Source organism: Lutjanus erythropterus, chromosome 6, assembly GCF_056507025.1.
Source record: "Lutjanus erythropterus isolate fLutEry1 chromosome 6, fLutEry1.hap2, whole genome shotgun sequence".
Lineage (NCBI taxonomy): Eukaryota > Metazoa > Chordata > Actinopteri > Lutjaniformes > Lutjanidae > Lutjanus > Lutjanus erythropterus.
In genome coordinates this window covers 41,667,623-41,694,051 of record NC_139322.1, presented here as the reverse complement: position 1 = coordinate 41,694,051, position 26,429 = coordinate 41,667,623, and the positions used below count along the sequence as shown (strand labels likewise).

At 58.8% G+C, this 26,429-nt stretch overlaps 46 non-coding genes across 46 annotated transcripts; all 46 read left to right on the top strand.

The window, feature by feature from the left end:
* The first annotated feature begins 317 nt into the window (after positions 1-317).
* Positions 318-432, top strand: LOC146325891 (U5 spliceosomal RNA). Its single transcript, XR_014770981.1, has one exon. It is a non-coding gene; the product is annotated as a U5 spliceosomal RNA (small nuclear RNA).
* Positions 433-633: 201 nt separating this feature from the next.
* Positions 634-824, top strand: LOC146325890 (U2 spliceosomal RNA). Its single transcript, XR_014770848.1, has one exon. It is a non-coding gene; the product is annotated as a U2 spliceosomal RNA (small nuclear RNA).
* Positions 825-1,456: 632 nt separating this feature from the next.
* On the top strand, positions 1,457-1,571 carry LOC146325889 (U5 spliceosomal RNA). The gene has a single exon (XR_014770980.1). It is a non-coding gene; the product is annotated as a U5 spliceosomal RNA (small nuclear RNA).
* Positions 1,572-1,762: 191 nt separating this feature from the next.
* LOC146325888 (U2 spliceosomal RNA) lies at positions 1,763-1,953 on the top strand. The gene has a single exon (XR_014771119.1). It is a non-coding gene; the product is annotated as a U2 spliceosomal RNA (small nuclear RNA).
* A 637-nt stretch (positions 1,954-2,590) lies between these two features.
* On the top strand, positions 2,591-2,705 carry LOC146325887 (U5 spliceosomal RNA). Its single transcript, XR_014770979.1, has one exon. It is a non-coding gene; the product is annotated as a U5 spliceosomal RNA (small nuclear RNA).
* A 201-nt stretch (positions 2,706-2,906) lies between these two features.
* LOC146325886 (U2 spliceosomal RNA) lies at positions 2,907-3,097 on the top strand. Its single transcript, XR_014771108.1, has one exon. It is a non-coding gene; the product is annotated as a U2 spliceosomal RNA (small nuclear RNA).
* A 637-nt stretch (positions 3,098-3,734) lies between these two features.
* On the top strand, positions 3,735-3,849 carry LOC146325885 (U5 spliceosomal RNA). Its single transcript, XR_014770978.1, has one exon. It is a non-coding gene; the product is annotated as a U5 spliceosomal RNA (small nuclear RNA).
* A 191-nt stretch (positions 3,850-4,040) lies between these two features.
* Positions 4,041-4,231, top strand: LOC146325884 (U2 spliceosomal RNA). The gene has a single exon (XR_014770846.1). It is a non-coding gene; the product is annotated as a U2 spliceosomal RNA (small nuclear RNA).
* Positions 4,232-4,863: 632 nt separating this feature from the next.
* Positions 4,864-4,978, top strand: LOC146325883 (U5 spliceosomal RNA). Its single transcript, XR_014770977.1, has one exon. It is a non-coding gene; the product is annotated as a U5 spliceosomal RNA (small nuclear RNA).
* A 191-nt stretch (positions 4,979-5,169) lies between these two features.
* Positions 5,170-5,360, top strand: LOC146325882 (U2 spliceosomal RNA). Its single transcript, XR_014770889.1, has one exon. It is a non-coding gene; the product is annotated as a U2 spliceosomal RNA (small nuclear RNA).
* Positions 5,361-5,997: 637 nt separating this feature from the next.
* Positions 5,998-6,112, top strand: LOC146325881 (U5 spliceosomal RNA). The gene has a single exon (XR_014770976.1). It is a non-coding gene; the product is annotated as a U5 spliceosomal RNA (small nuclear RNA).
* A 201-nt stretch (positions 6,113-6,313) lies between these two features.
* Positions 6,314-6,504, top strand: LOC146325880 (U2 spliceosomal RNA). Its single transcript, XR_014771097.1, has one exon. It is a non-coding gene; the product is annotated as a U2 spliceosomal RNA (small nuclear RNA).
* A 637-nt stretch (positions 6,505-7,141) lies between these two features.
* Positions 7,142-7,256, top strand: LOC146325879 (U5 spliceosomal RNA). Its single transcript, XR_014770975.1, has one exon. It is a non-coding gene; the product is annotated as a U5 spliceosomal RNA (small nuclear RNA).
* A 191-nt stretch (positions 7,257-7,447) lies between these two features.
* LOC146325878 (U2 spliceosomal RNA) lies at positions 7,448-7,638 on the top strand. Its single transcript, XR_014771086.1, has one exon. It is a non-coding gene; the product is annotated as a U2 spliceosomal RNA (small nuclear RNA).
* Positions 7,639-8,275: 637 nt separating this feature from the next.
* Positions 8,276-8,390, top strand: LOC146325877 (U5 spliceosomal RNA). Its single transcript, XR_014770973.1, has one exon. It is a non-coding gene; the product is annotated as a U5 spliceosomal RNA (small nuclear RNA).
* Positions 8,391-8,586: 196 nt separating this feature from the next.
* LOC146325876 (U2 spliceosomal RNA) lies at positions 8,587-8,777 on the top strand. The gene has a single exon (XR_014771073.1). It is a non-coding gene; the product is annotated as a U2 spliceosomal RNA (small nuclear RNA).
* Positions 8,778-9,414: 637 nt separating this feature from the next.
* On the top strand, positions 9,415-9,529 carry LOC146325875 (U5 spliceosomal RNA). The gene has a single exon (XR_014770972.1). It is a non-coding gene; the product is annotated as a U5 spliceosomal RNA (small nuclear RNA).
* Positions 9,530-9,730: 201 nt separating this feature from the next.
* Positions 9,731-9,921, top strand: LOC146325874 (U2 spliceosomal RNA). Its single transcript, XR_014771062.1, has one exon. It is a non-coding gene; the product is annotated as a U2 spliceosomal RNA (small nuclear RNA).
* A 637-nt stretch (positions 9,922-10,558) lies between these two features.
* LOC146325873 (U5 spliceosomal RNA) lies at positions 10,559-10,673 on the top strand. Its single transcript, XR_014770932.1, has one exon. It is a non-coding gene; the product is annotated as a U5 spliceosomal RNA (small nuclear RNA).
* A 201-nt stretch (positions 10,674-10,874) lies between these two features.
* On the top strand, positions 10,875-11,065 carry LOC146325872 (U2 spliceosomal RNA). Its single transcript, XR_014771051.1, has one exon. It is a non-coding gene; the product is annotated as a U2 spliceosomal RNA (small nuclear RNA).
* Positions 11,066-11,697: 632 nt separating this feature from the next.
* Positions 11,698-11,812, top strand: LOC146325871 (U5 spliceosomal RNA). The gene has a single exon (XR_014770971.1). It is a non-coding gene; the product is annotated as a U5 spliceosomal RNA (small nuclear RNA).
* A 191-nt stretch (positions 11,813-12,003) lies between these two features.
* LOC146325870 (U2 spliceosomal RNA) lies at positions 12,004-12,194 on the top strand. Its single transcript, XR_014771040.1, has one exon. It is a non-coding gene; the product is annotated as a U2 spliceosomal RNA (small nuclear RNA).
* Positions 12,195-12,831: 637 nt separating this feature from the next.
* Positions 12,832-12,946, top strand: LOC146325869 (U5 spliceosomal RNA). The gene has a single exon (XR_014770970.1). It is a non-coding gene; the product is annotated as a U5 spliceosomal RNA (small nuclear RNA).
* A 191-nt stretch (positions 12,947-13,137) lies between these two features.
* Positions 13,138-13,328, top strand: LOC146325868 (U2 spliceosomal RNA). The gene has a single exon (XR_014771029.1). It is a non-coding gene; the product is annotated as a U2 spliceosomal RNA (small nuclear RNA).
* Positions 13,329-13,965: 637 nt separating this feature from the next.
* LOC146325867 (U5 spliceosomal RNA) lies at positions 13,966-14,080 on the top strand. Its single transcript, XR_014770969.1, has one exon. It is a non-coding gene; the product is annotated as a U5 spliceosomal RNA (small nuclear RNA).
* A 196-nt stretch (positions 14,081-14,276) lies between these two features.
* On the top strand, positions 14,277-14,467 carry LOC146325866 (U2 spliceosomal RNA). Its single transcript, XR_014771018.1, has one exon. It is a non-coding gene; the product is annotated as a U2 spliceosomal RNA (small nuclear RNA).
* A 637-nt stretch (positions 14,468-15,104) lies between these two features.
* On the top strand, positions 15,105-15,219 carry LOC146325865 (U5 spliceosomal RNA). Its single transcript, XR_014770967.1, has one exon. It is a non-coding gene; the product is annotated as a U5 spliceosomal RNA (small nuclear RNA).
* A 201-nt stretch (positions 15,220-15,420) lies between these two features.
* LOC146325864 (U2 spliceosomal RNA) lies at positions 15,421-15,611 on the top strand. The gene has a single exon (XR_014771007.1). It is a non-coding gene; the product is annotated as a U2 spliceosomal RNA (small nuclear RNA).
* Positions 15,612-16,248: 637 nt separating this feature from the next.
* Positions 16,249-16,363, top strand: LOC146325863 (U5 spliceosomal RNA). The gene has a single exon (XR_014770931.1). It is a non-coding gene; the product is annotated as a U5 spliceosomal RNA (small nuclear RNA).
* A 201-nt stretch (positions 16,364-16,564) lies between these two features.
* LOC146325862 (U2 spliceosomal RNA) lies at positions 16,565-16,755 on the top strand. Its single transcript, XR_014770996.1, has one exon. It is a non-coding gene; the product is annotated as a U2 spliceosomal RNA (small nuclear RNA).
* Positions 16,756-17,387: 632 nt separating this feature from the next.
* LOC146325861 (U5 spliceosomal RNA) lies at positions 17,388-17,502 on the top strand. Its single transcript, XR_014770966.1, has one exon. It is a non-coding gene; the product is annotated as a U5 spliceosomal RNA (small nuclear RNA).
* A 191-nt stretch (positions 17,503-17,693) lies between these two features.
* On the top strand, positions 17,694-17,884 carry LOC146325860 (U2 spliceosomal RNA). The gene has a single exon (XR_014770985.1). It is a non-coding gene; the product is annotated as a U2 spliceosomal RNA (small nuclear RNA).
* Positions 17,885-18,521: 637 nt separating this feature from the next.
* Positions 18,522-18,636, top strand: LOC146325859 (U5 spliceosomal RNA). The gene has a single exon (XR_014770965.1). It is a non-coding gene; the product is annotated as a U5 spliceosomal RNA (small nuclear RNA).
* Positions 18,637-18,827: 191 nt separating this feature from the next.
* Positions 18,828-19,018, top strand: LOC146325858 (U2 spliceosomal RNA). The gene has a single exon (XR_014770974.1). It is a non-coding gene; the product is annotated as a U2 spliceosomal RNA (small nuclear RNA).
* A 637-nt stretch (positions 19,019-19,655) lies between these two features.
* LOC146325857 (U5 spliceosomal RNA) lies at positions 19,656-19,770 on the top strand. Its single transcript, XR_014770964.1, has one exon. It is a non-coding gene; the product is annotated as a U5 spliceosomal RNA (small nuclear RNA).
* Positions 19,771-19,966: 196 nt separating this feature from the next.
* Positions 19,967-20,157, top strand: LOC146325856 (U2 spliceosomal RNA). The gene has a single exon (XR_014770962.1). It is a non-coding gene; the product is annotated as a U2 spliceosomal RNA (small nuclear RNA).
* A 637-nt stretch (positions 20,158-20,794) lies between these two features.
* On the top strand, positions 20,795-20,909 carry LOC146325855 (U5 spliceosomal RNA). The gene has a single exon (XR_014770924.1). It is a non-coding gene; the product is annotated as a U5 spliceosomal RNA (small nuclear RNA).
* A 201-nt stretch (positions 20,910-21,110) lies between these two features.
* Positions 21,111-21,301, top strand: LOC146325854 (U2 spliceosomal RNA). The gene has a single exon (XR_014770951.1). It is a non-coding gene; the product is annotated as a U2 spliceosomal RNA (small nuclear RNA).
* A 637-nt stretch (positions 21,302-21,938) lies between these two features.
* On the top strand, positions 21,939-22,053 carry LOC146325853 (U5 spliceosomal RNA). The gene has a single exon (XR_014770963.1). It is a non-coding gene; the product is annotated as a U5 spliceosomal RNA (small nuclear RNA).
* Positions 22,054-22,254: 201 nt separating this feature from the next.
* Positions 22,255-22,445, top strand: LOC146325852 (U2 spliceosomal RNA). The gene has a single exon (XR_014770940.1). It is a non-coding gene; the product is annotated as a U2 spliceosomal RNA (small nuclear RNA).
* Positions 22,446-23,082: 637 nt separating this feature from the next.
* Positions 23,083-23,197, top strand: LOC146325851 (U5 spliceosomal RNA). The gene has a single exon (XR_014770961.1). It is a non-coding gene; the product is annotated as a U5 spliceosomal RNA (small nuclear RNA).
* A 201-nt stretch (positions 23,198-23,398) lies between these two features.
* LOC146325850 (U2 spliceosomal RNA) lies at positions 23,399-23,589 on the top strand. Its single transcript, XR_014770929.1, has one exon. It is a non-coding gene; the product is annotated as a U2 spliceosomal RNA (small nuclear RNA).
* A 637-nt stretch (positions 23,590-24,226) lies between these two features.
* Positions 24,227-24,341, top strand: LOC146325849 (U5 spliceosomal RNA). Its single transcript, XR_014770960.1, has one exon. It is a non-coding gene; the product is annotated as a U5 spliceosomal RNA (small nuclear RNA).
* A 191-nt stretch (positions 24,342-24,532) lies between these two features.
* LOC146325848 (U2 spliceosomal RNA) lies at positions 24,533-24,723 on the top strand. The gene has a single exon (XR_014770921.1). It is a non-coding gene; the product is annotated as a U2 spliceosomal RNA (small nuclear RNA).
* Positions 24,724-25,360: 637 nt separating this feature from the next.
* Positions 25,361-25,475, top strand: LOC146325847 (U5 spliceosomal RNA). The gene has a single exon (XR_014770959.1). It is a non-coding gene; the product is annotated as a U5 spliceosomal RNA (small nuclear RNA).
* Positions 25,476-25,671: 196 nt separating this feature from the next.
* Positions 25,672-25,862, top strand: LOC146325846 (U2 spliceosomal RNA). The gene has a single exon (XR_014770914.1). It is a non-coding gene; the product is annotated as a U2 spliceosomal RNA (small nuclear RNA).
* The last annotated feature ends 567 nt before the right edge of the window (positions 25,863-26,429 follow it).

Below are 26,429 nucleotides of genomic sequence, written 5' to 3'. Positions count from 1 at the left end.
TTTGAGCGGTCCTATATGCCCCTTTGAGTGTGCCGGCTGTTTTCCTTCCGGGTTTTCAGCCCGTCCTCAGCGAGAGTCTGGAGGCGCCTGAGTCTCCCTGGTGCTCGGTAGCCTGCGCCCTACAGCCGGGACTCATCCTATCCGCGAAGCCACTGCCTGTATAGAGCCTGTGAGAGTGTCGGGGGTGTTGGGGGCCAGGGGCAGGGGCAGGGGCGTGGCCCGGGAGTTTGGCGCACGCTAAGCCAAGCCGGGCTTACCGTGAGGCCGGGGACTGGGACGACAGACATCTTGGCTGGCGCGGAGGAGAGGGGCTGTACTTACTCGGGTTTCTCTTCAAAGCGCACAAGTCTTTCGCCTTTTACTAAAGACTTCCGTGGAGAGGAACACCAATGAGTTGAACCCATTTTTGGCAGGCTTTGCCCTTTGGCTGAGCCTTGCGCACTTGTGAAAAGCAAAGCAAAGCAAAGCAAAGCAAAGCAGCTGTCCTTCAAGTGGGCTCAGAGCCCAGCCATGGAGCCCTTGGGCAGAGGTGCTAAGCAGCGGCCCCCTCTGGTGCGCAGTTGAAACGGCTTCACCGCGGCCGGTGAGGACTGTTCCGGGAGGTGGGGTGGGGCAGCAAGGGGCTGGGTGGTCATCGCTTCTCGGCCTTTTGGCTAAGATCAAGTGTAGTATCTGTTCTTATCAGTTTAATATCTGATACGTCCCCTATAAGGGGACAACATATTAAAGGGATTTTTAGCACCGGGAGCTGAAAAAGGGGCTCGCTCCGTTCACTCCACGCATCGACCCGGTATTGCAGTGCCGCCGGGAACGGTGCACCTTCCTCCTGCCTTGTGGAAAAGCAAAACGCCAGTGCAGATTGAGGGCTCCGTGGCTCAACCGCAAGCCCGGAGACCGAAAAAGACCGGGGTTCAAAGTGGACGGCACCGCGGCCTGAACAGCGTCCTTAACGCCGCCTTGGCTCGCTGGCGTCCCTGCGGACTCGCGCTCTGAAACTACTGCATTTGAGCCTTGACGGCTGGGGAGGGGGAGGGAGCGCGGCTCGGAACGGAACGGAAAGAGGAGCAAGACAAAGCCTGACAAAAATGCAGCCAGGTTTGCACTTTGGACAGTCAGACAGAGAGGGAATATTGCCCCATTTTGAGCGGTCCTATATGCCCCTTTGAGTGTGCCGGCTGTTTTCCTTCCGGGTTTTCAGCCCATCCTCAGCGAGAGTCTGGAGGCGCCTGAGTCTCCCTGGTGCTCGGTAGCCTGCGCCCTACAGCCGGGACTCATCCTATCCGCGAAGCCACTGCCTGTATAGAGCCTGTGAGAGTGTCGGGGGTGTTGGGGGCCAGGGGCAGGGGCAGGGGCGTGGCCCGGGAGTTTGGCGCACGCTAAGCCAAGCCGGGCTTACCCTGAGGCCGGGGACTGGGACGACAGAGGTCTTGGCTGGCGCGGAGGAGAGGGGCTGTACTTACTCGGGTTTCTCTTCAAAGCGCACAAGTCTTTCGCCTTTTACTAAAGACTTCCGTGGAGAGGAACACCAATGAGTTGAACCCATTTTTGGCAGGCTTTGCCCTTTGGCTGAGCCTTGCGCACTTGTGAAAAGCAAAGCAAAGCAAAGCAGCTGTCCTTCAAGTGGGCTCAGAGCCCAGCCATGGAGCCCTTGGGCGGAGGTGCTAAGCAGCGGCCCCCTCTGGTGCGCAGTTGAAACGGCTTCACCGCGGCCGGTGAGGACTGTTCCGGGAGGTGGGGTGGGGCAGCAAGGGGCTGGGGGGTCATCGCTTCTCGGCCTTTTGGCTAAGATCAAGTGTAGTATCTGTTCTTATCAGTTTAATATCTGATACGTCCCCTATAAGGGGACAACATATTAAAGGGATTTTTAGCACCGGGAGCTGAAAAAGGGGCTCGCTCCGTTCACTCCACGCATCGACCCGGTATTGCAGTGCCGCCGGGAACGGTGCACCCTCCTCCTGCCTTGTGGAAAAGCAAAACGCCAGTGCAGATTGAGGGCTCCGTGGCTCAACCGCAAGCCCGGAGACCGAAAAAGACCGGGGTTCAAAGTGGACGGCACCGCGGCCTGAACAGCGTCCTTAACGCCGCCTTGGCTCGCTGGCGTCCCTGCGGACTCGCGCTCTGAAACTACTGCATTTGAGCCTTGACGGCTGGGGAGGGGGAGGGAGCGCGGCTCGGAACGGAACGGAACGGAAAGAGGAGCAAGACAAAGCCTGACAAAAATGCAGCCAGGTTTGCACTTTGGACAGTCAGACAGAGAGGGAATATTGCCCCATTTTGAGCGGTCCTATATGCCCCTTTGAGTGTGCCGGCTGTTTTCCTTCCGGGTTTTCAGCCCGTCCTCAGCGAGAGTCTGGAGGCGCCTGAGTCTCCCTGGTGCTCGGTAGCCTGCGCCCTACAGCCGGGACTCATCCTATCCGCGAAGCCACTGCCTGTATAGAGCCTGTGAGAGTGTCGGGGGTGTTGGGGGCCAGGGGCAGGGGCAGGGGCGTGGCCCGGGAGTTTGGCGCACGCTAAGCCAAGCCGGGCTTACCGTGAGGCCGGGGACTGGGACGACAGACATCTTGGCTGGCGCGGAGGAGAGGGGCTGTACTTACTCGGGTTTCTCTTCAAAGCGCACAAGTCTTTCGCCTTTTACTAAAGACTTCCGTGGAGAGGAACACCAATGAGTTGAACCCATTTTTGGCAGGCTTTGCCCTTTGGCTGAGCCTTGCGCACTTGTGAAAAGCAAAGCAAAGCAAAGCAAAGCAAAGCAGCTGTCCTTCAAGTGGGCTCAGAGCCCAGCCATGGAGCCCTTGGGCGGAGGTGCTAAGCAGCGGCCCCCTCTGGTGCGCAGTTGAAACGGCTTCACCGCGGCCGGTGAGGACTGTTCCGGGAGGTGGGGTGGGGCAGCAAGGGGCTGGGGGGTCATCGCTTCTCGGCCTTTTGGCTAAGATCAAGTGTAGTATCTGTTCTTATCAGTTTAATATCTGATACGTCCCCTATAAGGGGACAACATATTAAAGGGATTTTTAGCACCGGGAGCTGAAAAAGGGGCTCGCTCCGTTCACTCCACGCATCGACCCGGTATTGCAGTGCCGCCGGGAACGGTGCACCCTCCTCCTGCCTTGTGGAAAAGCAAAACGCCAGTGCAGATTGAGGGCTCCGTGGCTCAACCGCAAGCCCGGAGACCGAAAAAGACCGGGGTTCAAAGTGGACGGCACCGCGGCCTGAACAGCGTCCTTAACGCCGCCTTGGCTCGCTGGCGTCCCTGCGGACTCGCGCTCTGAAACTACTGCATTTGAGCCTTGACGGCTGGGGAGGGGGAGGGAGCGCGGCTCGGAACGGAACGGAACGGAAAGAGGAGCAAGACAAAGCCTGACAAAAATGCAGCCAGGTTTGCACTTTGGACAGTCAGACAGAGAGGGAATATTGCCCCATTTTGAGCGGTCCTATATGCCCCTTTGAGTGTGCCGGCTGTTTTCCTTCCGGGTTTTCAGCCCGTCCTCAGCGAGAGTCTGGAGGCGCCTGAGTCTCCCTGGTGCTCGGTAGCCTGCGCCCTACAGCCGGGACTCATCCTATCCGCGAAGCCACTGCCTGTATAGAGCCTGTGAGAGTGTCGGGGGTGTTGGGGGCCAGGGGCAGGGGCAGGGGCGTGGCCCGGGAGTTTGGCGCACGCTAAGCCAAGCCGGGCTTACCGTGAGGCCGGGGACTGGGACGACAGACATCTTGGCTGGCGCGGAGGAGAGGGGCTGTACTTACTCGGGTTTCTCTTCAAAGCGCACAAGTCTTTCGCCTTTTACTAAAGACTTCCGTGGAGAGGAACACCAATGAGTTGAACCCATTTTTGGCAGGCTTTGCCCTTTGGCTGAGCCTTGCGCACTTGTGAAAAGCAAAGCAAAGCAAAGCAGCTGTCCTTCAAGTGGGCTCAGAGCCCAGCCATGGAGCCCTTGGGCGGAGGTGCTAAGCAGCGGCCCCCTCTGGTGCGCAGTTGAAACGGCTTCACCGCGGCCGGTGAGGACTGTTCCGGGAGGTGGGGTGGGGCAGCAAGGGGCTGGGTGGTCATCGCTTCTCGGCCTTTTGGCTAAGATCAAGTGTAGTATCTGTTCTTATCAGTTTAATATCTGATACGTCCCCTATAAGGGGACAACATATTAAAGGGATTTTTAGCACCGGGAGCTGAAAAAGGGGCTCGCTCCGTTCACTCCACGCATCGACCCGGTATTGCAGTGCCGCCGGGAACGGTGCACCTTCCTCCTGCCTTGTGGAAAAGCAAAACACCAGTGCAGATTGAGGGCTCCGTGGCTCAACCGCAAGCCCGGAGACCGAAAAAGACCGGGGTTCAAAGTGGACGGCACCGCGGCCTGAACAGCGTCCTTAACGCCGCCTTGGCTCGCTGGCGTCCCTGTGGACTCGCGCTCTGAAACTACTGCATTTGAGCCTTGACGGCTGGGGAGGGGGAGGGAGCGCGACTCGGAACGGAACGGAAAGAGGAGCAAGACAAAGCCTGACAAAAATGCAGCCAGGTTTGCACTTTGGACAGTCAGACAGAGAGGGAATATTGCCCCATTTTGAGCGGTCCTATATGCCCCTTTGAGTGTGCCGGCTGTTTTCCTTCCGGGTTTTCAGCCCATCCTCAGCGAGAGTCTGGAGGCGCCTGAGTCTCCCTGGTGCTCGGTAGCCTGCGCCCTACAGCCGGGACTCATCCTATCCGCGAAGCCACTGCCTGTATAGAGCCTGTGAGAGTGTCGGGGGTGTTGGGGGCCAGGGGCAGGGGCAGGGGCGTGGCCCGGGAGTTTGGCGCACGCTAAGCCAAGCCGGGCTTACCGTGAGGCCGGGGACTGGGACGACAGAGGTCTTGGCTGGCGCGGAGGAGAGGGGCTGTACTTACTCGGGTTTCTCTTCAAAGCGCACAAGTCTTTCGCCTTTTACTAAAGACTTCCGTGGAGAGGAACACCAATGAGTTGAACCCATTTTTGGCAGGCTTTGCCCTTTGGCTGAGCCTTGCGCACTTGTGAAAAGCAAAGCAAAGCAAAGCAGCTGTCCTTCAAGTGGGCTCAGAGCCCAGCCATGGAGCCCTTGGGCGGAGGTGCTAAGCAGCGGCCCCCTCTGGTGCGCAGTTGAAACGGCTTCACCGCGGCCGGTGAGGACTGTTCCGGGAGGTGGGGTGGGGCAGCAAGGGGCTGGGGGGTCATCTCTTCTCGGCCTTTTGGCTAAGATCAAGTGTAGTATCTGTTCTTATCAGTTTAATATCTGATACGTCCCCTATAAGGGGACAACATATTAAAGGGATTTTTAGCACCGGGAGCTGAAAAAGGGGCTCGCTCCGTTCACTCCACGCATCGACCCGGTATTGCAGTGCCGCCGGGAACGGTGCACCCTCCTCCTGCCTTGTGGAAAAGCAAAACGCCAGTGCAGATTGAGGGCTCCGTGGCTCAACCGCAAGCCCGGAGACCGAAAAAGACCGGGGTTCAAAGTGGACGGCACCGCGGCCTGAACAGCGTCCTTAACGCCGCCTTGGCTCGCTGGCGTCCCTGCGGACTCGCGCTCTGAAACTACTGCATTTGAGCCTTGACGGCTGGGGAGGGGGAGGGAGCGCGGCTCGGAACGGAACGGAACGGAAAGAGGAGCAAGACAAAGCCTGACAAAAATGCAGCCAGGTTTGCACTTTGGACAGTCAGACAGAGAGGGAATATTGCCCCATTTTGAGCGGTCCTATATGCCCCTTTGAGTGTGCCGGCTGTTTTCCTTCCGGGTTTTCAGCCCGTCCTCAGCGAGAGTCTGGAGGCTCCTGAGTCTCCCTGGTGCTCGGTAGCCTGCGCCCTACAGCCGGGACTCATCCTATCCGCGAAGCCACTGCCTGTATAGAGCCTGTGAGAGTGTCGGGGGTGTTGGGGGCCAGGGGCAGGGGCAGGGGCGTGGCCCGGGAGTTTGGCGCACGCTAAGCCAAGCCGGGCTTACCGTGAGGCCGGGGACTGGGACGACAGACATCTTGGCTGGCGCGGAGGAGAGGGGCTGTACTTACTCGGGTTTCTCTTCAAAGCGCACAAGTCTTTCGCCTTTTACTAAAGACTTCCGTGGAGAGGAACACCAATGAGTTGAACCCATTTTTGGCAGGCTTTGCCCTTTGGCTGAGCCTTGCGCACTTGTGAAAAGCAAAGCAAAGCAAAGCAAAGCAAAGCAGCTGTCCTTCAAGTGGGCTCAGAGCCCAGCCATGGAGCCCTTGGGCAGAGGTGCTAAGCAGCGGCCCCCTCTGGTGCGCAGTTGAAACGGCTTCACCGCGGCCGGTGAGGACTGTTCCGGGAGGTGGGGTGGGGCAGCAAGGGGCTGGGGGGTCATCGCTTCTCGGCCTTTTGGCTAAGATCAAGTGTAGTATCTGTTCTTATCAGTTTAATATCTGATACGTCCCCTATAAGGGGACAACATATTAAAGGGATTTTTAGCACCGGGAGCTGAAAAAGGGGCTCGCTCCGTTCACTCCACGCATCGACCCGGTATTGCAGTGCCGCCGGGAACGGTGCACCCTCCTCCTGCCTTGTGGAAAAGCAAAACGCCAGTGCAGATTGAGGGCTCCGTGGCTCAACCGCAAGCCCGGAGACCGAAAAAGACCGGGGTTCAAAGTGGACGGCACCGCGGCCTGAACAGCGTCCTTAACGCCGCCTTGGCTCGCTGGCGTCCCTGCGGACTCGCGCTCTGAAACTACTGCATTTGAGCCTTGACGGCTGGGGAGGGGGAGGGAGCGCGGCTCGGAACGGAACGGAACGGAAAGAGGAGCAAGACAAAGCCTGACAAAAATGCAGCCAGGTTTGCACTTTGGACAGTCAGACAGAGAGGGAATATTGCCCCATTTTGAGCGGTCCTATATGCCCCTTTGAGTGTGCCGGCTGTTTTCCTTCCGGGTTTTCAGCCCGTCCTCAGCGAGAGTCTGGAGGCGCCTGAGTCTCCCTGGTGCTCGGTAGCCTGCGCCCTACAGCCGGGACTCATCCTATCCGCGAAGCCACTGCCTGTATAGAGCCTGTGAGAGTGTCGGGGGTGTTGGGGGCCAGGGGCAGGGGCAGGGGCGTGGCCCGGGAGTTTGGCGCACGCTAAGCCAAGCCGGGCTTACCGTGAGGCCGGGGACTGGGACGACAGACATCTTGGCTGGCGCGGAGGAGAGGGGCTGTACTTACTCGGGTTTCTCTTCAAAGCGCACAAGTCTTTCGCCTTTTACTAAAGACTTCCGTGGAGAGGAACACCAATGAGTTGAACCCATTTTTGGCAGGCTTTGCCCTTTGGCTGAGCCTTGCGCACTTGTGAAAAGCAAAGCAAAGCAAAGCAGCTGTCCTTCAAGTGGGCTCAGAGCCCAGCCATGGAGCCCTTGGGCGGAGGTGCTAAGCAGCGGCCCCCTCTGGTGCGCAGTTGAAACGGCTTCACCGCGGCCGGTGAGGACTGTTCCGGGAGGTGGGGTGGGGCAGCAAGGGGCTGGGGGGTCATCGCTTCTCGGCCTTTTGGCTAAGATCAAGTGTAGTATCTGTTCTTATCAGTTTAATATCTGATACGTCCCCTATAAGGGGACAACATATTAAAGGGATTTTTAGCACCGGGAGCTGAAAAAGGGGCTCGCTCCGTTCACTCCACGCATCGACCCGGTATTGCAGTGCCGCCGGGAACGGTGCACCCTCCTCCTGCCTTGTGGAAAAGCAAAACGCCAGTGCAGATTGAGGGCTCCGTGGCTCAACCGCAAGCCCGGAGACCGAAAAAGACCGGGGTTCAAAGTGGACGGCACCGCGGCCTGAACAGCGTCCTTAACGCCGCCTTGGCTCGCTGGCGTCCCTGCGGACTCGCGCTCTGAAACTACTGCATTTGAGCCTTGACGGCTGGGGAGGGGGAGGGAGCGCGGCTCGGAACGGAACGGAACGGAAAGAGGAGCAAGACAAAGCCTGACAAAAATGCAGCCAGGTTTGCACTTTGGACAGTCAGACAGAGAGGGAATATTGCCCCATTTTGAGCGGTCCTATATGCCCCTTTGAGTGTGCCGGCTGTTTTCCTTCCGGGTTTTCAGCCCGTCCTCAGCGAGAGTCTGGAGGCGCCTGAGTCTCCCTGGTGCTCGGTAGCCTGCGCCCTACAGCCGGGACTCATCCTATCCGCGAAGCCACTGCCTGTATAGAGCCTGTGAGAGTGTCGGGGGTGTTGGGGGCCAGGGGCAGGGGCAGGGGCGTGGCCCGGGAGTTTGGCGCACGCTAAGCCAAGCCGGGCTTACCGTGAGGCCGGGGACTGGGACGACAGACATCTTGGCTGGCGCGGAGGAGAGGGGCTGTACTTACTCGGGTTTCTCTTCAAAGCGCACAAGTCTTTCGCCTTTTACTAAAGACTTCCGTGGAGAGGAACACCAATGAGTTGAACCCATTTTTGGCAGGCTTTGCCCTTTGGCTGAGCCTTGCGCACTTGTGAAAAGCAAAGCAAAGCAAAGCAAAGCAGCTGTCCTTCAAGTGGGCTCAGAGCCCAGCCATGGAGCCCTTGGGCGGAGGTGCTAAGCAGCGGCCCCCTCTGGTGCGCAGTTGAAACGGCTTCACCGCGGCCGGTGAGGACTGTTCCGGGAGGTGGGGTGGGGCAGCAAGGGGCTGGGGGGTCATCGCTTCTCGGCCTTTTGGCTAAGATCAAGTGTAGTATCTGTTCTTATCAGTTTAATATCTGATACGTCCCCTATAAGGGGACAACATATTAAAGGGATTTTTAGCACCGGGAGCTGAAAAAGGGGCTCGCTCCGTTCACTCCACGCATCGACCCGGTATTGCAGTGCCGCCGGGAACGGTGCACCCTCCTCCTGCCTTGTGGAAAAGCAAAACGCCAGTGCAGATTGAGGGCTCCGTGGCTCAACCGCAAGCCCGGAGACCGAAAAAGACCGGGGTTCAAAGTGGACGGCACCGCGGCCTGAACAGCGTCCTTAACGCCGCCTTGGCTCGCTGGCGTCCCTGCGGACTCGCGCTCTGAAACTACTGCATTTGAGCCTTGACGGCTGGGGAGGGGGAGGGAGCGCGGCTCGGAACGGAACGGAACGGAAAGAGGAGCAAGACAAAGCCTGACAAAAATGCAGCCAGGTTTGCACTTTGGACAGTCAGACAGAGAGGGAATATTGCCCCATTTTGAGCGGTCCTATATGCCCCTTTGAGTGTGCCGGCTGTTTTCCTTCCGGGTTTTCAGCCCGTCCTCAGCGAGAGTCTGGAGGCGCCTGAGTCTCCCTGGTGCTCGGTAGCCTGCGCCCTACAGCCGGGACTCATCCTATCCGCGAAGCCACTGCCTGTATAGAGCCTGTGAGAGTGTCGGGGGTGTTGGGGGCCAGGGGCAGGGGCAGGGGCGTGGCCCGGGAGTTTGGCGCACGCTAAGCCAAGCCGGGCTTACCGTGAGGCCGGGGACTGGGACGACAGACATCTTGGCTGGCGCGGAGGAGAGGGGCTGTACTTACTCGGGTTTCTCTTCAAAGCGCACAAGTCTTTCGCCTTTTACTAAAGACTTCCGTGGAGAGGAACACCAATGAGTTGAACCCATTTTTGGCAGGCTTTGCCCTTTGGCTGAGCCTTGCGCACTTGTGAAAAGCAAAGCAAAGCAAAGCAAAGCAAAGCAGCTGTCCTTCAAGTGGGCTCAGAGCCCAGCCATGGAGCCCTTGGACGGAGGTGCTAAGCAGCGGCCCCCTCTGGTGCGCAGTTGAAACGGCTTCACCGCGGCCGGTGAGGACTGTTCCGGGAGGTGGGGTGGGGCAGCAAGGGGCTGGGGGGTCATCGCTTCTCGGCCTTTTGGCTAAGATCAAGTGTAGTATCTGTTCTTATCAGTTTAATATCTGATACGTCCCCTATAAGGGGACAACATATTAAAGGGATTTTTAGCACCGGGAGCTGAAAAAGGGGCTCGCTCCGTTCACTCCACGCATCGACCCGGTATTGCAGTGCCGCCGGGAACGGTGCACCCTCCTCCTGCCTTGTGGAAAAGCAAAACGCCAGTGCAGATTGAGGGCTCCGTGGCTCAACCGCAAGCCCGGAGACCGAAAAAGACCGGGGTTCAAAGTGGACGGCACCGCGGCCTGAACAGCGTCCTTAACGCCGCCTTGGCTCGCTGGCGTCCCTGCGGACTCGCGCTCTGAAACTACTGCATTTGAGCCTTGACGGCTGGGGAGGGGGAGGGAGCGCGGCTCGGAACGGAACGGAACGGAAAGAGGAGCAAGACAAAGCCTGACAAAAATGCAGCCAGGTTTGCACTTTGGACAGTCAGACAGAGAGGGAATATTGCCCCATTTTGAGCGGTCCTATATGCCCCTTTGAGTGTGCCGGCTGTTTTCCTTCCGGGTTTTCAGCCCGTCCTCAGCGAGAGTCTGGAGGCGCCTGAGTCTCCCTGGTGCTCGGTAGCCTGCGCCCTACAGCCGGGACTCATCCTATCCGCGAAGCCACTGCCTGTATAGAGCCTGTGAGAGTGTCGGGGGTGTTGGGGGCCAGGGGCAGGGGCAGGGGCGTGGCCCGGGAGTTTGGCGCACGCTAAGCCAAGCCGGGCTTACCGTGAGGCCGGGGACTGGGACGACAGACATCTTGGCTGGCGCGGAGGAGAGGGGCTGTACTTACTCGGGTTTCTCTTCAAAGCGCACAAGTCTTTCGCCTTTTACTAAAGACTTCCGTGGAGAGGAACACCAATGAGTTGAACCCATTTTTGGCAGGGTTTGCCCTTTGGCTGAGCCTTGCGCACTTGTGAAAAGCAAAGCAAAGCAAAGCAAAGCAAAGCAGCTGTCCTTCAAGTGGGCTCAGAGCCCAGCCATGGAGCCCTTGGGCGGAGGTGCTAAGCAGCGGCCCCCTCTGGTGCGCAGTTGAAACGGCTTCACCGCGGCCGGTGAGGACTGTTCCGGGAGGTGGGGTGGGGCAGCAAGGGGCTGGGGGGTCATCGCTTCTCGGCCTTTTGGCTAAGATCAAGTGTAGTATCTGTTCTTATCAGTTTAATATCTGATACGTCCCCTATAAGGGGACAACATATTAAAGGGATTTTTAGCACCGGGAGCTGAAAAAGGGGCTCGCTCCGTTCACTCCACGCATCGACCCGGTATTGCAGTGCCGCCGGGAACGGTGCACCCTCCTCCTGCCTTGTGGAAAAGCAAAACGCCAGTGCAGATTGAGGGCTCCGTGGCTCAACCGCAAGCCCGGAGACCGAAAAAGACCGGGGTTCAAAGTGGACGGCACCGCGGCCTGAACAGCGTCCTTAACGCCGCCTTGGCTCGCTGGCGTCCCTGCGGACTCGCGCTCTGAAACTACTGCATTTGAGCCTTGACAGCTGGGGAGGGGGAGGGAGCGCGGCTCGGAACGGAACGGAAAGAGGAGCAAGACAAAGCCTGACAAAAATGCAGCCAGGTTTGCACTTTGGACAGTCAGACAGAGAGGGAATATTGCCCCATTTTGAGCGGTCCTATATGCCCCTTTGAGTGTGCCGGCTGTTTTCCTTCCGGGTTTTCAGCCCATCCTCAGCGAGAGTCTGGAGGCGCCTGAGTCTCCCTGGTGCTCGGTAGCCTGCGCCCTACAGCCGGGACTCATCCTATCCGCGAAGCCACTGCCTGTATAGAGCCTGTGAGAGTGTCGGGGGTGTTGGGGGCCAGGGGCAGGGGCAGGGGCGTGGCCCGGGAGTTTGGCGCACGCTAAGCCAAGCCGGGCTTACCCTGAGGCCGGGGACTGGGACGACAGAGGTCTTGGCTGGCGCGGAGGAGAGGGGCTGTACTTACTCGGGTTTCTCTTCAAAGCGCACAAGTCTTTCGCCTTTTACTAAAGACTTCCGTGGAGAGGAACACCAATGAGTTGAACCCATTTTTGGCAGGCTTTGCCCTTTGGCTGAGCCTTGCGCACTTGTGAAAAGCAAAGCAAAGCAAAGCAGCTGTCCTTCAAGTGGGCTCAGAGCCCAGCCATGGAGCCCTTGGGCGGAGGTGCTAAGCAGCGGCCCCCTCTGGTGCGCAGTTGAAACGGCTTCACCGCGGCCGGTGAGGACTGTTCCGGGAGGTGGGGTGGGGCAGCAAGGGGCTGGGGGGTCATCGCTTCTCGGCCTTTTGGCTAAGATCAAGTGTAGTATCTGTTCTTATCAGTTTAATATCTGATACGTCCCCTATAAGGGGACAACATATTAAAGGGATTTTTAGCACCGGGAGCTGAAAAAGGGGCTCGCTCCGTTCACTCCACGCATCGACCCGGTATTGCAGTGCCGCCGGGAACGGTGCACCCTCCTCCTGCCTTGTGGAAAAGCAAAACGCCAGTGCAGATTGAGGGCTCCGTGGCTCAACCGCAAGCCCGGAGACCGAAAAAGACCGGGGTTCAAAGTGGACGGCACCGCGGCCTGAACAGCGTCCTTAACGCCGCCTTGGCTCGCTGGCGTCCCTGCGGACTCGCGCTCTGAAACTACTGCATTTGAGCCTTGACGGCTGGGGAGGGGGAGGGAGCGCGGCTCGGAACGGAACGGAACGGAAAGAGGAGCAAGACAAAGCCTGACAAAAATGCAGCCAGGTTTGCACTTTGGACAGTCAGACAGAGAGGGAATATTGCCCCATTTTGAGCGGTCCTATATGCCCCTTTGAGTGTGCCGGCTGTTTTCCTTCCGGGTTTTCAGCCCGTCCTCAGCGAGAGTCTGGAGGCGCCTGAGTCTCCCTGGTGCTCGGTAGCCTGCGCCCTACAGCCGGGACTCATCCTATCCGCGAAGCCACTGCCTGTATAGAGCCTGTGAGAGTGTCGGGGGTGTTGGGGGCCAGGGGCAGGGGCAGGGGCGTGGCCCGGGAGTTTGGCGCACGCTAAGCCAAGCCGGGCTTACCGTGAGGCCGGGGACTGGGACGACAGACATCTTGGCTGGCGCGGAGGAGAGGGGCTGTACTTACTCGGGTTTCTCTTCAAAGCGCACAAGTCTTTCGCCTTTTACTAAAGACTTCCGTGGAGAGGAACACCAATGAGTTGAACCCATTTTTGGCAGGCTTTGCCCTTTGGCTGAGCCTTGCGCACTTGTGAAAAGCAAAGCAAAGCAAAGCAGCTGTCCTTCAAGTGGGCTCAGAGCCCAGCCATGGAGCCCTTGGGCGGAGGTGCTAAGCAGCGGCCCCCTCTGGTGCGCAGTTGAAACGGCTTCACCGCGGCCGGTGAGGACTGTTCCGGGAGGTGGGGTGGGGCAGCAAGGGGCTGGGGGGTCATCGCTTCTCGGCCTTTTGGCTAAGATCAAGTGTAGTATCTGTTCTTATCAGTTTAATATCTGATACGTCCCCTATAAGGGGACAACATATTAAAGGGATTTTTAGCACCGGGAGCTGAAAAAGGGGCTCGCTCCGTTCACTCCACGCATCGACCCGGTATTGCAGTGCCGCCGGGAACGGTGCACCCTCCTCCTGCCTTGTGGAAAAGCAAAACGCCAGTGCAGATTGAGGGCTCCGTGGCTCAACCGCAAGCCCGGAGACCGAAAAAGACCGGGGTTCAAAGTGGACGGCACCGCGGCCTGAACAGCGTCCTTAACGCCGCCTTGGCTCGCTGGCGTCCCTGCGGACTCGCGCTCTGAAACTACTGCATTTGAGCCTTGACGGCTGGGGAGGGGGAGGGAGCGCGGCTCGGAACGGAACGGAACGGAAAGAGGAGCAAGACAAAGCCTGACAAAAATGCAGCCAGGTTTGCACTTTGGACAGTCAGACAGAGAGGGAATATTGCCCCATTTTGAGCGGTCCTATATGCCCCTTTGAGTGTGCCGGCTGTTTTCCTTCCGGGTTTTCAGCCCGTCCTCAGCGAGAGTCTGGAGGCGCCTGAGTCTCCCTGGTGCTCGGTAGCCTGCGCCCTACAGCCGGGACTCATCCTATCCGCGAAGCCACTGCCTGTATAGAGCCTGTGAGAGTGTCGGGGGTGTTGGGGGCCAGGGGCAGGGGCAGGGGCGTGGCCCGGGAGTTTGGCGCACGCTAAGCCAAGCCGGGCTTACCGTGAGGCCGGGGACTGGGACGACAGACATCTTGGCTGGCGCGGAGGAGAGGGGCTGTACTTACTCGGGTTTCTCTTCAAAGCGCACAAGTCTTTCGCCTTTTACTAAAGACTTCCGTGGAGAGGAACACCAATGAGTTGAACCCATTTTTGGCAGGCTTTGCCCTTTGGCTGAGCCTTGCGCACTTGTGAAAAGCAAAGCAAAGCAAAGCAAAGCAGCTGTCCTTCAAGTGGGCTCAGAGCCCAGCCATGGAGCCCTTGGGCGGAGGTGCTAAGCAGCGGCCCCCTCTGGTGCGCAGTTGAAACGGCTTCACCGCGGCCGGTGAGGACTGTTCCGGGAGGTGGGGTGGGGCAGCAAGGGGCTGGGGGGTCATCGCTTCTCGGCCTTTTGGCTAAGATCAAGTGTAGTATCTGTTCTTATCAGTTTAATATCTGATACGTCCCCTATAAGGGGACAACATATTAAAGGGATTTTTAGCACCGGGAGCTGAAAAAGGGGCTCGCTCCGTTCACTCCACGCATCGACCCGGTATTGCAGTGCCGCCGGGAACGGTGCACCCTCCTCCTGCCTTGTGGAAAAGCAAAACGCCAGTGCAGATTGAGGGCTCCGTGGCTCAACCGCAAGCCCGGAGACCGAAAAAGACCGGGGTTCAAAGTGGACGGCACCGCGGCCTGAACAGCGTCCTTAACGCCGCCTTGGCTCGCTGGCGTCCCTGCGGACTCGCGCTCTGAAACTACTGCATTTGAGCCTTGACGGCTGGGGAGGGGGAGGGAGCGCGGCTCGGAACGGAACGGAACGGAAAGAGGAGCAAGACAAAGCCTGACAAAAATGCAGCCAGGTTTGCACTTTGGACAGTCAGACAGAGAGGGAATATTGCCCCATTTTGAGCGGTCCTATATGCCCCTTTGAGTGTGCCGGCTGTTTTCCTTCCGGGTTTTCAGCCCGTCCTCAGCGAGAGTCTGGAGGCGCCTGAGTCTCCCTGGTGCTCGGTAGCCTGCGCCCTACAGCCGGGACTCATCCTATCCGCGAAGCCACTGCCTGTATAGAGCCTGTGAGAGTGTCGGGGGTGTTGGGGGCCAGGGGCAGGGGCAGGGGCGTGGCCCGGGAGTTTGGCGCACGCTAAGCCAAGCCGGGCTTACCGTGAGGCCGGGGACTGGGACGACAGACATCTTGGCTGGCGCGGAGGAGAGGGGCTGTACTTACTCGGGTTTCTCTTCAAAGCGCACAAGTCTTTCGCCTTTTACTAAAGACTTCCGTGGAGAGGAACACCAATGAGTTGAACCCATTTTTGGCAGGCTTTGCCCTTTGGCTGAGCCTTGCGCACTTGTGAAAAGCAAAGCAAAGCAAAGCAAAGCAAAGCAGCTGTCCTTCAAGTGGGCTCAGAGCCCAGCCATGGAGCCCTTGGACGGAGGTGCTAAGCAGCGGCCCCCTCTGGTGCGCAGTTGAAACGGCTTCACCGCGGCCGGTGAGGACTGTTCCGGGAGGTGGGGTGGGGCAGCAAGGGGCTGGGGGGTCATCGCTTCTCGGCCTTTTGGCTAAGATCAAGTGTAGTATCTGTTCTTATCAGTTTAATATCTGATACGTCCCCTATAAGGGGACAACATATTAAAGGGATTTTTAGCACCGGGAGCTGAAAAAGGGGCTCGCTCCGTTCACTCCACGCATCGACCCGGTATTGCAGTGCCGCCGGGAACGGTGCACCCTCCTCCTGCCTTGTGGAAAAGCAAAACGCCAGTGCAGATTGAGGGCTCCGTGGCTCAACCGCAAGCCCGGAGACCGAAAAAGACCGGGGTTCAAAGTGGACGGCACCGCGGCCTGAACAGCGTCCTTAACGCCGCCTTGGCTCGCTGGCGTCCCTGCGGACTCGCGCTCTGAAACTACTGCATTTGAGCCTTGACGGCTGGGGAGGGGGAGGGAGCGCGGCTCGGAACGGAACGGAACGGAAAGAGGAGCAAGACAAAGCCTGACAAAAATGCAGCCAGGTTTGCACTTTGGACAGTCAGACAGAGAGGGAATATTGCCCCATTTTGAGCGGTCCTATATGCCCCTTTGAGTGTGCCGGCTGTTTTCCTTCCGGGTTTTCAGCCCGTCCTCAGCGAGAGTCTGGAGGCGCCTGAGTCTCCCTGGTGCTCGGTAGCCTGCGCCCTACAGCCGGGACTCATCCTATCCGCGAAGCCACTGCCTGTATAGAGCCTGTGAGAGTGTCGGGGGTGTTGGGGGCCAGGGGCAGGGGCAGGGGCGTGGCCCGGGAGTTTGGCGCACGCTAAGCCAAGCCGGGCTTACCGTGAGGCCGGGGACTGGGACGACAGACATCTTGGCTGGCGCGGAGGAGAGGGGCTGTACTTACTCGGGTTTCTCTTCAAAGCGCACAAGTCTTTCGCCTTTTACTAAAGACTTCCGTGGAGAGGAACACCAATGAGTTGAACCCATTTTTGGCAGGGTTTGCCCTTTGGCTGAGCCTTGCGCACTTGTGAAAAGCAAAGCAAAGCAAAGCAAAGCAAAGCAGCTGTCCTTCAAGTGGGCTCAGAGCCCAGCCATGGAGCCCTTGGGCGGAGGTGCTAAGCAGCGGCCCCCTCTGGTGCGCAGTTGAAACGGCTTCACCGCGGCCGGTGAGGACTGTTCCGGGAGGTGGGGTGGGGCAGCAAGGGGCTGGGGGGTCATCGCTTCTCGGCCTTTTGGCTAAGATCAAGTGTAGTATCTGTTCTTATCAGTTTAATATCTGATACGTCCCCTATAAGGGGACAACATATTAAAGGGATTTTTAGCACCGGGAGCTGAAAAAGGGGCTCGCTCCGTTCACTCCACGCATCGACCCGGTATTGCAGTGCCGCCGGGAACGGTGCACCCTCCTCCTGCCTTGTGGAAAAGCAAAACGCCAGTGCAGATTGAGGGCTCCGTGGCTCAACCGCAAGCCCGGAGACCGAAAAAGACCGGGGTTCAAAGTGGACGGCACCGCGGCCTGAACAGCGTCCTTAACGCCGCCTTGGCTCGCTGGCGTCCCTGCGGACTCGCGCTCTGAAACTACTGCATTTGAGCCTTGACAGCTGGGGAGGGGGAGGGAGCGCGGCTCGGAACGGAACGGAAAGAGGAGCAAGACAAAGCCTGACAAAAATGCAGCCAGGTTTGCACTTTGGACAGTCAGACAGAGAGGGAATATTGCCCCATTTTGAGCGGTCCTATATGCCCCTTTGAGTGTGCCGGCTGTTTTCCTTCCGGGTTTTCAGCCCATCCTCAGCGAGAGTCTGGAGGCGCCTGAGTCTCCCTGGTGCTCGGTAGCCTGCGCCCTACAGCCGGGACTCATCCTATCCGCGAAGCCACTGCCTGTATAGAGCCTGTGAGAGTGTCGGGGGTGTTGGGGGCCAGGGGCAGGGGCAGGGGCGTGGCCCGGGAGTTTGGCGCACGCTAAGCCAAGCCGGGCTTACCCTGAGGCCGGGGACTGGGACGACAGAGGTCTTGGCTGGCGCGGAGGAGAGGGGCTGTACTTACTCGGGTTTCTCTTCAAAGCGCACAAGTCTTTCGCCTTTTACTAAAGACTTCCGTGGAGAGGAACACCAATGAGTTGAACCCATTTTTGGCAGGCTTTGCCCTTTGGCTGAGCCTTGCGCACTTGTGAAAAGCAAAGCAAAGCAAAGCAGCTGTCCTTCAAGTGGGCTCAGAGCCCAGCCATGGAGCCCTTGGGCGGAGGTGCTAAGCAGCGGCCCCCTCTGGTGCGCAGTTGAAACGGCTTCACCGCGGCCGGTGAGGACTGTTCCGGGAGGTGGGGTGGGGCAGCAAGGGGCTGGGGGGTCATCGCTTCTCGGCCTTTTGGCTAAGATCAAGTGTAGTATCTGTTCTTATCAGTTTAATATCTGATACGTCCCCTATAAGGGGACAACATATTAAAGGGATTTTTAGCACCGGGAGCTGAAAAAGGGGCTCGCTCCGTTCACTCCACGCATCGACCCGGTATTGCAGTGCCGCCGGGAACGGTGCACCCTCCTCCTGCCTTGTGGAAAAGCAAAACGCCAGTGCAGATTGAGGGCTCCGTGGCTCAACCGCAAGCCCGGAGACCGAAAAAGACCGGGGTTCAAAGTGGACGGCACCGCGGCCTGAACAGCGTCCTTAACGCCGCCTTGGCTCGCTGGCGTCCCTGCGGACTCGCGCTCTGAAACTACTGCATTTGAGCCTTGACGGCTGGGGAGGGGGAGGGAGCGCGGCTCGGAACGGAACGGAACGGAAAGAGGAGCAAGACAAAGCCTGACAAAAATGCAGCCAGGTTTGCACTTTGGACAGTCAGACAGAGAGGGAATATTGCCCCATTTTGAGCGGTCCTATATGCCCCTTTGAGTGTGCCGGCTGTTTTCCTTCCGGGTTTTCAGCCCGTCCTCAGCGAGAGTCTGGAGGCGCCTGAGTCTCCCTGGTGCTCGGTAGCCTGCGCCCTACAGCCGGGACTCATCCTATCCGCGAAGCCACTGCCTGTATAGAGCCTGTGAGAGTGTCGGGGGTGTTGGGGGCCAGGGGCAGGGGCAGGGGCGTGGCCCGGGAGTTTGGCGCACGCTAAGCCAAGCCGGGCTTACCGTGAGGCCGGGGACTGGGACGACAGACATCTTGGCTGGCGCGGAGGAGAGGGGCTGTACTTACTCGGGTTTCTCTTCAAAGCGCACAAGTCTTTCGCCTTTTACTAAAGACTTCCGTGGAGAGGAACACCAATGAGTTGAACCCATTTTTGGCAGGCTTTGCCCTTTGGCTGAGCCTTGCGCACTTGTGAAAAGCAAAGCAAAGCAAAGCAGCTGTCCTTCAAGTGGGCTCAGAGCCCAGCCATGGAGCCCTTGGGCGGAGGTGCTAAGCAGCGGCCCCCTCTGGTGCGCAGTTGAAACGGCTTCACCGCGGCCGGTGAGGACTGTTCCGGGAGGTGGGGTGGGGCAGCAAGGGGCTGGGGGGTCATCGCTTCTCGGCCTTTTGGCTAAGATCAAGTGTAGTATCTGTTCTTATCAGTTTAATATCTGATACGTCCCCTATAAGGGGACAACATATTAAAGGGATTTTTAGCACCGGGAGCTGAAAAAGGGGCTCGCTCCGTTCACTCCACGCATCGACCCGGTATTGCAGTGCCGCCGGGAACGGTGCACCCTCCTCCTGCCTTGTGGAAAAGCAAAACGCCAGTGCAGATTGAGGGCTCCGTGGCTCAACCGCAAGCCCGGAGACCGAAAAAGACCGGGGTTCAAAGTGGACGGCACCGCGGCCTGAACAGCGTCCTTAACGCCGCCTTGGCTCGCTGGCGTCCCTGCGGACTCGCGCTCTGAAACTACTGCATTTGAGCCTTGACGGCTGGGGAGGGGGAGGGAGCGCGGCTCGGAACGGAACGGAACGGAAAGAGGAGCAAGACAAAGCCTGACAAAAATGCAGCCAGGTTTGCACTTTGGACAGTCAGACAGAGAGGGAATATTGCACCATTTTGAGCGGTCCTATATGCCCCTTTGAGTGTGCCGGCTGTTTTCCTTCCGGGTTTTCAGCCCGTCCTCAGCGAGAGTCTGGAGGCGCCTGAGTCTCCCTGGTGCTCGGTAGCCTGCGCCCTACAGCCGGGACTCATCCTATCCGCGAAGCCACTGCCTGTATAGAGCCTGTGAGAGTGTCGGGGGTGTTGGGGGCCAGGGGCAGGGGCAGGGGCGTGGCCCGGGAGTTTGGCGCACGCTAAGCCAAGCCGGGCTTACCGTGAGGCCGGGGACTGGGACGACAGACATCTTGGCTGGCGCGGAGGAGAGGGGCTGTACTTACTCGGGTTTCTCTTCAAAGCGCACAAGTCTTTCGCCTTTTACTAAAGACTTCCGTGGAGAGGAACACCAATGAGTTGAACCCATTTTTGGCAGGCTTTGCCCTTTGGCTGAGCCTTGCGCACTTGTGAAAAGCAAAGCAAAGCAAAGCAAAGCAGCTGTCCTTCAAGTGGGCTCAGAGCCCAGCCATGGAGCCCTTGGGCGGAGGTGCTAAGCAGCGGCCCCCTCTGGTGCGCAGTTGAAACGGCTTCACCGCGGCCGGTGAGGACTGTTCCGGGAGGTGGGGTGGGGCAGCAAGGGGCTGGGGGGTCATCGCTTCTCGGCCTTTTGGCTAAGATCAAGTGTAGTATCTGTTCTTATCAGTTTAATATCTGATACGTCCCCTATAAGGGGACAACATATTAAAGGGATTTTTAGCACCGGGAGCTGAAAAAGGGGCTCGCTCCGTTCACTCCACGCATCGACCCGGTATTGCAGTGCCGCCGGGAACGGTGCACCCTCCTCCTGCCTTGTGGAAAAGCAAAACGCCAGTGCAGATTGAGGGCTCCGTGGCTCAACCGCAAGCCCGGAGACCGAAAAAGACCGGGGTTCAAAGTGGACGGCACCGCGGCCTGAACAGCGTCCTTAACGCCGCCTTGGCTCGCTGGCGTCCCTGCGGACTCGCGCTCTGAAACTACTGCATTTGAGCCTTGACGGCTGGGGAGGGGGAGGGAGCGCGGCTCGGAACGGAACGGAACGGAAAGAGGAGCAAGACAAAGCCTGACAAAAATGCAGCCAGGTTTGCACTTTGGACAGTCAGACAGAGAGGGAATATTGCCCCATTTTGAGCGGTCCTATATGCCCCTTTGAGTGTGCCGGCTGTTTTCCTTCCGGGTTTTCAGCCCGTCCTCAGCGAGAGTCTGGAGGCGCCTGAGTCTCCCTGGTGCTCGGTAGCCTGCGCCCTACAGCCGGGACTCATCCTATCCGCGAAGCCACTGCCTGTATAGAGCCTGTGAGAGTGTCGGGGGTGTTGGGGGCCAGGGGCAGGGGCAGGGGCGTGGCCCGGGAGTTTGGCGCACGCTAAGCCAAGCCGGGCTTACCGTGAGGCCGGGGACTGGGACGACAGACATCTTGGCTGGCGCGGAGGAGAGGGGCTGTACTTACTCGGGTTTCTCTTCAAAGCGCACAAGTCTTTCGCCTTTTACTAAAGACTTCCGTGGAGAGGAACAACAATGAGTTGAACCCATTTTTGGCAGGCTTTGCCCTTTGGCTGAGCCTTGCGCACTTGTGAAAAGCAAAGCAAAGCAAAGCAAAGCAAAGCAGCTGTCCTTCAAGTGGGCTCAGAGCCCAGCCATGGAGCCCTTGGGCGGAGGTGCTAAGCAGCGGCCCCCTCTGGTGCGCAGTTGAAACGGCTTCACCGCGGCCGGTGAGGACTGTTCCGGGAGGTGGGGTGGGGCAGCAAGGGGCTGGGGGGTCATCGCTTCTCGGCCTTTTGGCTAAGATCAAGTGTAGTATCTGTTCTTATCAGTTTAATATCTGATACGTCCCCTATAAGGGGACAACATATTAAAGGGATTTTTAGCACCGGGAGCTGAAAAAGGGGCTCGCTCCGTTCACTCCACGCATCGACCCGGTATTGCAGTGCCGCCGGGAACGGTGCACCCTCCTCCTGCCTTGTGGAAAAGCAAAACGCCAGTGCAGATTGAGGGCTCCGTGGCTCAACCGCAAGCCCGGAGACCGAAAAAGACCGGGGTTCAAAGTGGACGGCACCGCGGCCTGAACAGCGTCCTTAACGCCGCCTTGGCTCGCTGGCGTCCCTGCGGACTCGCGCTCTGAAACTACTGCATTTGAGCCTTGACGGCTGGGGAGGGGGAGGGAGCGCGGCTCGGAACGGAACGGAACGGAAAGAGGAGCAAGACAAAGCCTGACAAAAATGCAGCCAGGTTTGCACTTTGGACAGTCAGACAGAGAGGGAATATTGCCCCATTTTGAGCGGTCCTATATGCCCCTTTGAGTGTGCCGGCTGTTTTCCTTCCGGGTTTTCAGCCCGTCCTCAGCGAGAGTCTGGAGGCGCCTGAGTCTCCCTGGTGCTCGGTAGCCTGCGCCCTACAGCCGGGACTCATCCTATCCGCGAAGCCACTGCCTGTATAGAGCCTGTGAGAGTGTCGGGGGTGTTGGGGGCCAGGGGCAGGGGCAGGGGCGTGGCCCGGGAGTTTGGCGCACGCTAAGCCAAGCCGGGCTTACCGTGAGGCCGGGGACTGGGACGACAGACATCTTGGCTGGCGCGGAGGAGAGGGGCTGTACTTACTCGGGTTTCTCTTCAAAGCGCACAAGTCTTTCGCCTTTTACTAAAGACTTCCGTGGAGAGGAACACCAATGAGTTGAACCCATTTTTGGCAGGCTTTGCCCTTTGGCTGAGCCTTGCGCACTTGTGAAAAGCAAAGCAAAGCAAAGCAAAGCAAAGCAGCTGTCCTTCAAGTGGGCTCAGAGCCCAGCCATGGAGCCCTTGGGCGGAGGTGCTAAGCAGCGGCCCCATCTGGTGCGCAGTTGAAACGGCTTCACCGCGGCCGGTGAGGACTGTTCCGGGAGGTGGGGTGGGGCAGCAAGGGGCTGGGGGGTCATCGCTTCTCGGCCTTTTGGCTAAGATCAAGTGTAGTATCTGTTCTTATCAGTTTAATATCTGATACGTCCCCTATAAGGGGACAACATATTAAAGGGATTTTTAGCACCGGGAGCTGAAAAAGGGGCTCGCTCCGTTCACTCCACGCATCGACCCGGTATTGCAGTGCCGCCGGGAACGGTGCACCCTCCTCCTGCCTTGTGGAAAAGCAAAACGCCAGTGCAGATTGAGGGCTCCGTGGCTCAACCGCAAGCCCGGAGACCGAAAAAGACCGGGGTTCAAAGTGGACGGCACCGCGGCCTGAACAGCGTCCTTAACGCCGCCTTGGCTCGCTGGCGTCCCTGCGGACTCGCGCTCTGAAACTACTGCATTTGAGCCTTGACGGCTGGGGAGGGGGAGGGAGCGCGGCTCGGAACGGAACGGAACGGAAAGAGGAGCAAGACAAAGCCTGACAAAAATGCAGCCAGGTTTGCACTTTGGACAGTCAGACAGAGAGGGAATATTGCCCCATTTTGAGCGGTCCTATATGCCCCTTTGAGTGTGCCGGCTGTTTTCCTTCCGGGTTTTCAGCCCGTCCTCAGCGAGAGTCTGGAGGCGCCTGAGTCTCCCTGGTGCTCGGTAGCCTGCGCCCTACAGCCGGGACTCATCCTATCCGCGAAGCCACTGCCTGTATAGAGCCTGTGAGAGTGTCGGGGGTGTTGGGGGCCAGGGGCAGGGGCAGGGGCGTGGCCCGGGAGTTTGGCGCACGCTAAGCCAAGCCGGGCTTACCGTGAGGCCGGGGACTGGGACGACAGACATCTTGGCTGGCGCGGAGGAGAGGGGCTGTACTTACTCGGGTTTCTCTTCAAAGCGCACAAGTCTTTCGCCTTTTACTAAAGACTTCCGTGGAGAGGAACACCAATGAGTTGAACCCATTTTTGGCAGGCTTTGCCCTTTGGCTGAGCCTTGCGCACTTGTGAAAAGCAAAGCAAAGCAAAGCAAAGCAAAGCAGCTGTCCTTCAAGTGGGCTCAGAGCCCAGCCATGGAGCCCTTGGGCGGAGGTGCTAAGCAGCGGCCCCATCTGGTGCGCAGTTGAAACGGCTTCACCGCGGCCGGTGAGGACTGTTCCGGGAGGTGGGGTGGGGCAGCAAGGGGCTGGGGGGTCATCGCTTCTCGGCCTTTTGGCTAAGATCAAGTGTAGTATCTGTTCTTATCAGTTTAATATCTGATACGTCCCCTATAAGGGGACAACATATTAAAGGGATTTTTAGCACCGGGAGCTGAAAAAGGGGCTCGCTCCGTTCACTCCACGCATCGACCCGGTATTGCAGTGCCGCCGGGAACGGTGCACCCTCCTCCTGCCTTGTGGAAAAGCAAAACGCCAGTGCAGATTGAGGGCTCCGTGGCTCAACCGCAAGCCCGGAGACCGAAAAAGACCGGGGTTCAAAGTGGACGGCACCGCGGCCTGAACAGCGTCCTTAACGCCGCCTTGGCTCGCTGGCGTCCCTGCGGACTCGCGCTCTGAAACTACTGCATTTGAGCCTTGACGGCTGGGGAGGGGGAGGGAGCGCGGCTCGGAACGGAACGGAACGGAAAGAGGAGCAAGACAAAGCCTGACAAAAATGCAGCCAGGTTTGCACTTTGGACAGTCAGACAGAGAGGGAATATTGCCCCATTTTGAGCGGTCCTATATGCCCCTTTGAGTGTGCCGGCTGTTTTCCTTCCGGGTTTTCAGCCCGTCCTCAGCGAGAGTCTGGAGGCGCCTGAGTCTCCCTGGTGCTCGGTAGCCTGCGCCCTACAGCCGGGACTCATCCTATCCGCGAAGCCACTGCCTGTATAGAGCCTGTGAGAGTGTCGGGGGTGTTGGGGGCCAGGGGCAGGGGCAGGGGCGTGGCCCGGGAGTTTGGCGCACGCTAAGCCAAGCCGGGCTTACCGTGAGGCCGGGGACTGGGACGACAGACATCTTGGCTGGCGCGGAGGAGAGGGGCTGTACTTACTCGGGTTTCTCTTCAAAGCGCACAAGTCTTTCGCCTTTTACTAAAGACTTCCGTGGAGAGGAACACCAATGAGTTGAACCCATTTTTGGCAGGCTTTGCCCTTTGGCTGAGCCTTGCGCACTTGTGAAAAGCAAAGCAAAGCAAAGCAGCTGTCCTTCAAGTGGGCTCAGAGCCCAGCCATGGAGCCCTTGGGCGGAGGTGCTAAGCAGCGGCCCCCTCTGGTGCGCAGTTGAAACGGCTTCACCGCGGCCGGTGAGGACTGTTCTGGGAGGTGGGGTGGGGCAGCAAGGGGCTGGGGGGTCATCGCTTCTCGGCCTTTTGGCTAAGATCAAGTGTAGTATCTGTTCTTATCAGTTTAATATCTGATACGTCCCCTATAAGGGGACAACATATTAAAGGGATTTTTAGCACCGGGAGCTGAAAAAGGGGCTCGCTCCGTTCACTCCACGCATCGACCCGGTATTGCAGTGCCGCCGGGAACGGTGCACCCTCCTCCTGCCTTGTGGAAAAGCAAAACGCCAGTGCAGATTGAGGGCTCCGTGGCTCAACCGCAAGCCCGGAGACCGAAAAAGACCGGGGTTCAAAGTGGACGGCACCGCGGCCTGAACAGCGTCCTTAACGCCGCCTTGGCTCGCTGGCGTCCCTGCGGACTCGCGCTCTGAAACTACTGCATTTGAGCCTTGACGGCTGGGGAGCGGGAGGGAGCGCGGCTCGGAACGGAACGGAACGGAAAGAGGAGCAAGACAAAGCCTGACAAAAATGCAGCCAGGTTTGCACTTTGGACAGTCAGACAGAGAGGGAATATTGCCCCATTTTGAGCGGTCCTATATGCCCCTTTGAGTGTGCCGGCTGTTTTCCTTCCGGGTTTACAGCCCGTCCTCAGCGAGAGTCTGGAGGCGCCTGAGTCTCCCTGGTGCTCGGTAGCCTGCGCCCTACAGCCGGGACTCATCCTATCCGCGAAGCCACTGCCTGTATAGAGCCTGTGAGAGTGTCGGGGGTGTTGGGGGCCAGGGGCAGGGGCAGGGGCGTGGCCCGGGAGTTTGGCGCACGCTAAGCCAAGCCGGGCTTACCGTGAGGCCGGGGACTGGGACGACAGACATCTTGGCTGGCGCGGAGGAGAGGGGCTGTACTTACTCGGGTTTCTCTTCAAAGCGCACAAGTCTTTCGCCTTTTACTAAAGACTTCCGTGGAGAGGAACACCAATGAGTTGAACCCATTTTTGGCAGGCTTTGCCCTTTGGCTGAGCCTTGCGCACTTGTGAAAAGCAAAGCAAAGCAAAGCAAAGCAGCTGTCCTTCAAGTGGGCTCAGAGCCCAGCCATGGAGCCCTTGGGCGGAGGTGCTAAGCAGCGGCCCCCTCTGGTGCGCAGTTGAAACGGCTTCACCGCGGCCGGTGAGGACTGTTCCGGGAGGTGGGGTGGGGCAGCAAGGGGCTGGGGGGTCATCGCTTCTCGGCCTTTTGGCTAAGATCAAGTGTAGTATCTGTTCTTATCAGTTTAATATCTGATACGTCCCCTATAAGGGGACAACATATTAAAGGGATTTTTAGCACCGGGAGCTGAAAAAGGGGCTCGCTCCGTTCACTCCACGCATCGACCCGGTATTGCAGTGCCGCCGGGAACGGTGCACCCTCCTCCTGCCTTGTGGAAAAGCAAAACGCCAGTGCAGATTGAGGGCTCCGTGGCTCAACCGCAAGCCCGGAGACCGAAAAAGACCGGGGTTCAAAGTGGACGGCACCGCGGCCTGAACAGCGTCCTTAACGCCGCCTTGGCTCGCTGGCGTCCCTGCGGACTCGCGCTCTGAAACTACTGCATTTGAGCCTTGACGGCTGGGGAGGGGGAGGGAGCGCGGCTCGGAACGGAACGGAACGGAAAGAGGAGCAAGACAAAGCCTGACAAAAATGCAGCCAGGTTTGCACTTTGGACAGTCAGACAGAGAGGGAATATTGCCCCATTTTGAGCGGTCCTATATGCCCCTTTGAGTGTGCCGGCTGTTTTCCTTCCGGGTTTTCAGCCCGTCCTCAGCGAGAGTCTGGAGGCGCCTGAGTCTCCCTGGTGCTCGGTAGCCTGCGCCCTACAGCCGGGACTCATCCTATCCGCGAAGCCACTGCCTGTATAGAGCCTGTGAGAGTGTCGGGGGTGTTGGGGGCCAGGGGCAGGGGCAGGGGCGTGGCCCGGGAGTTTGGCGCACGCTAAGCCAAG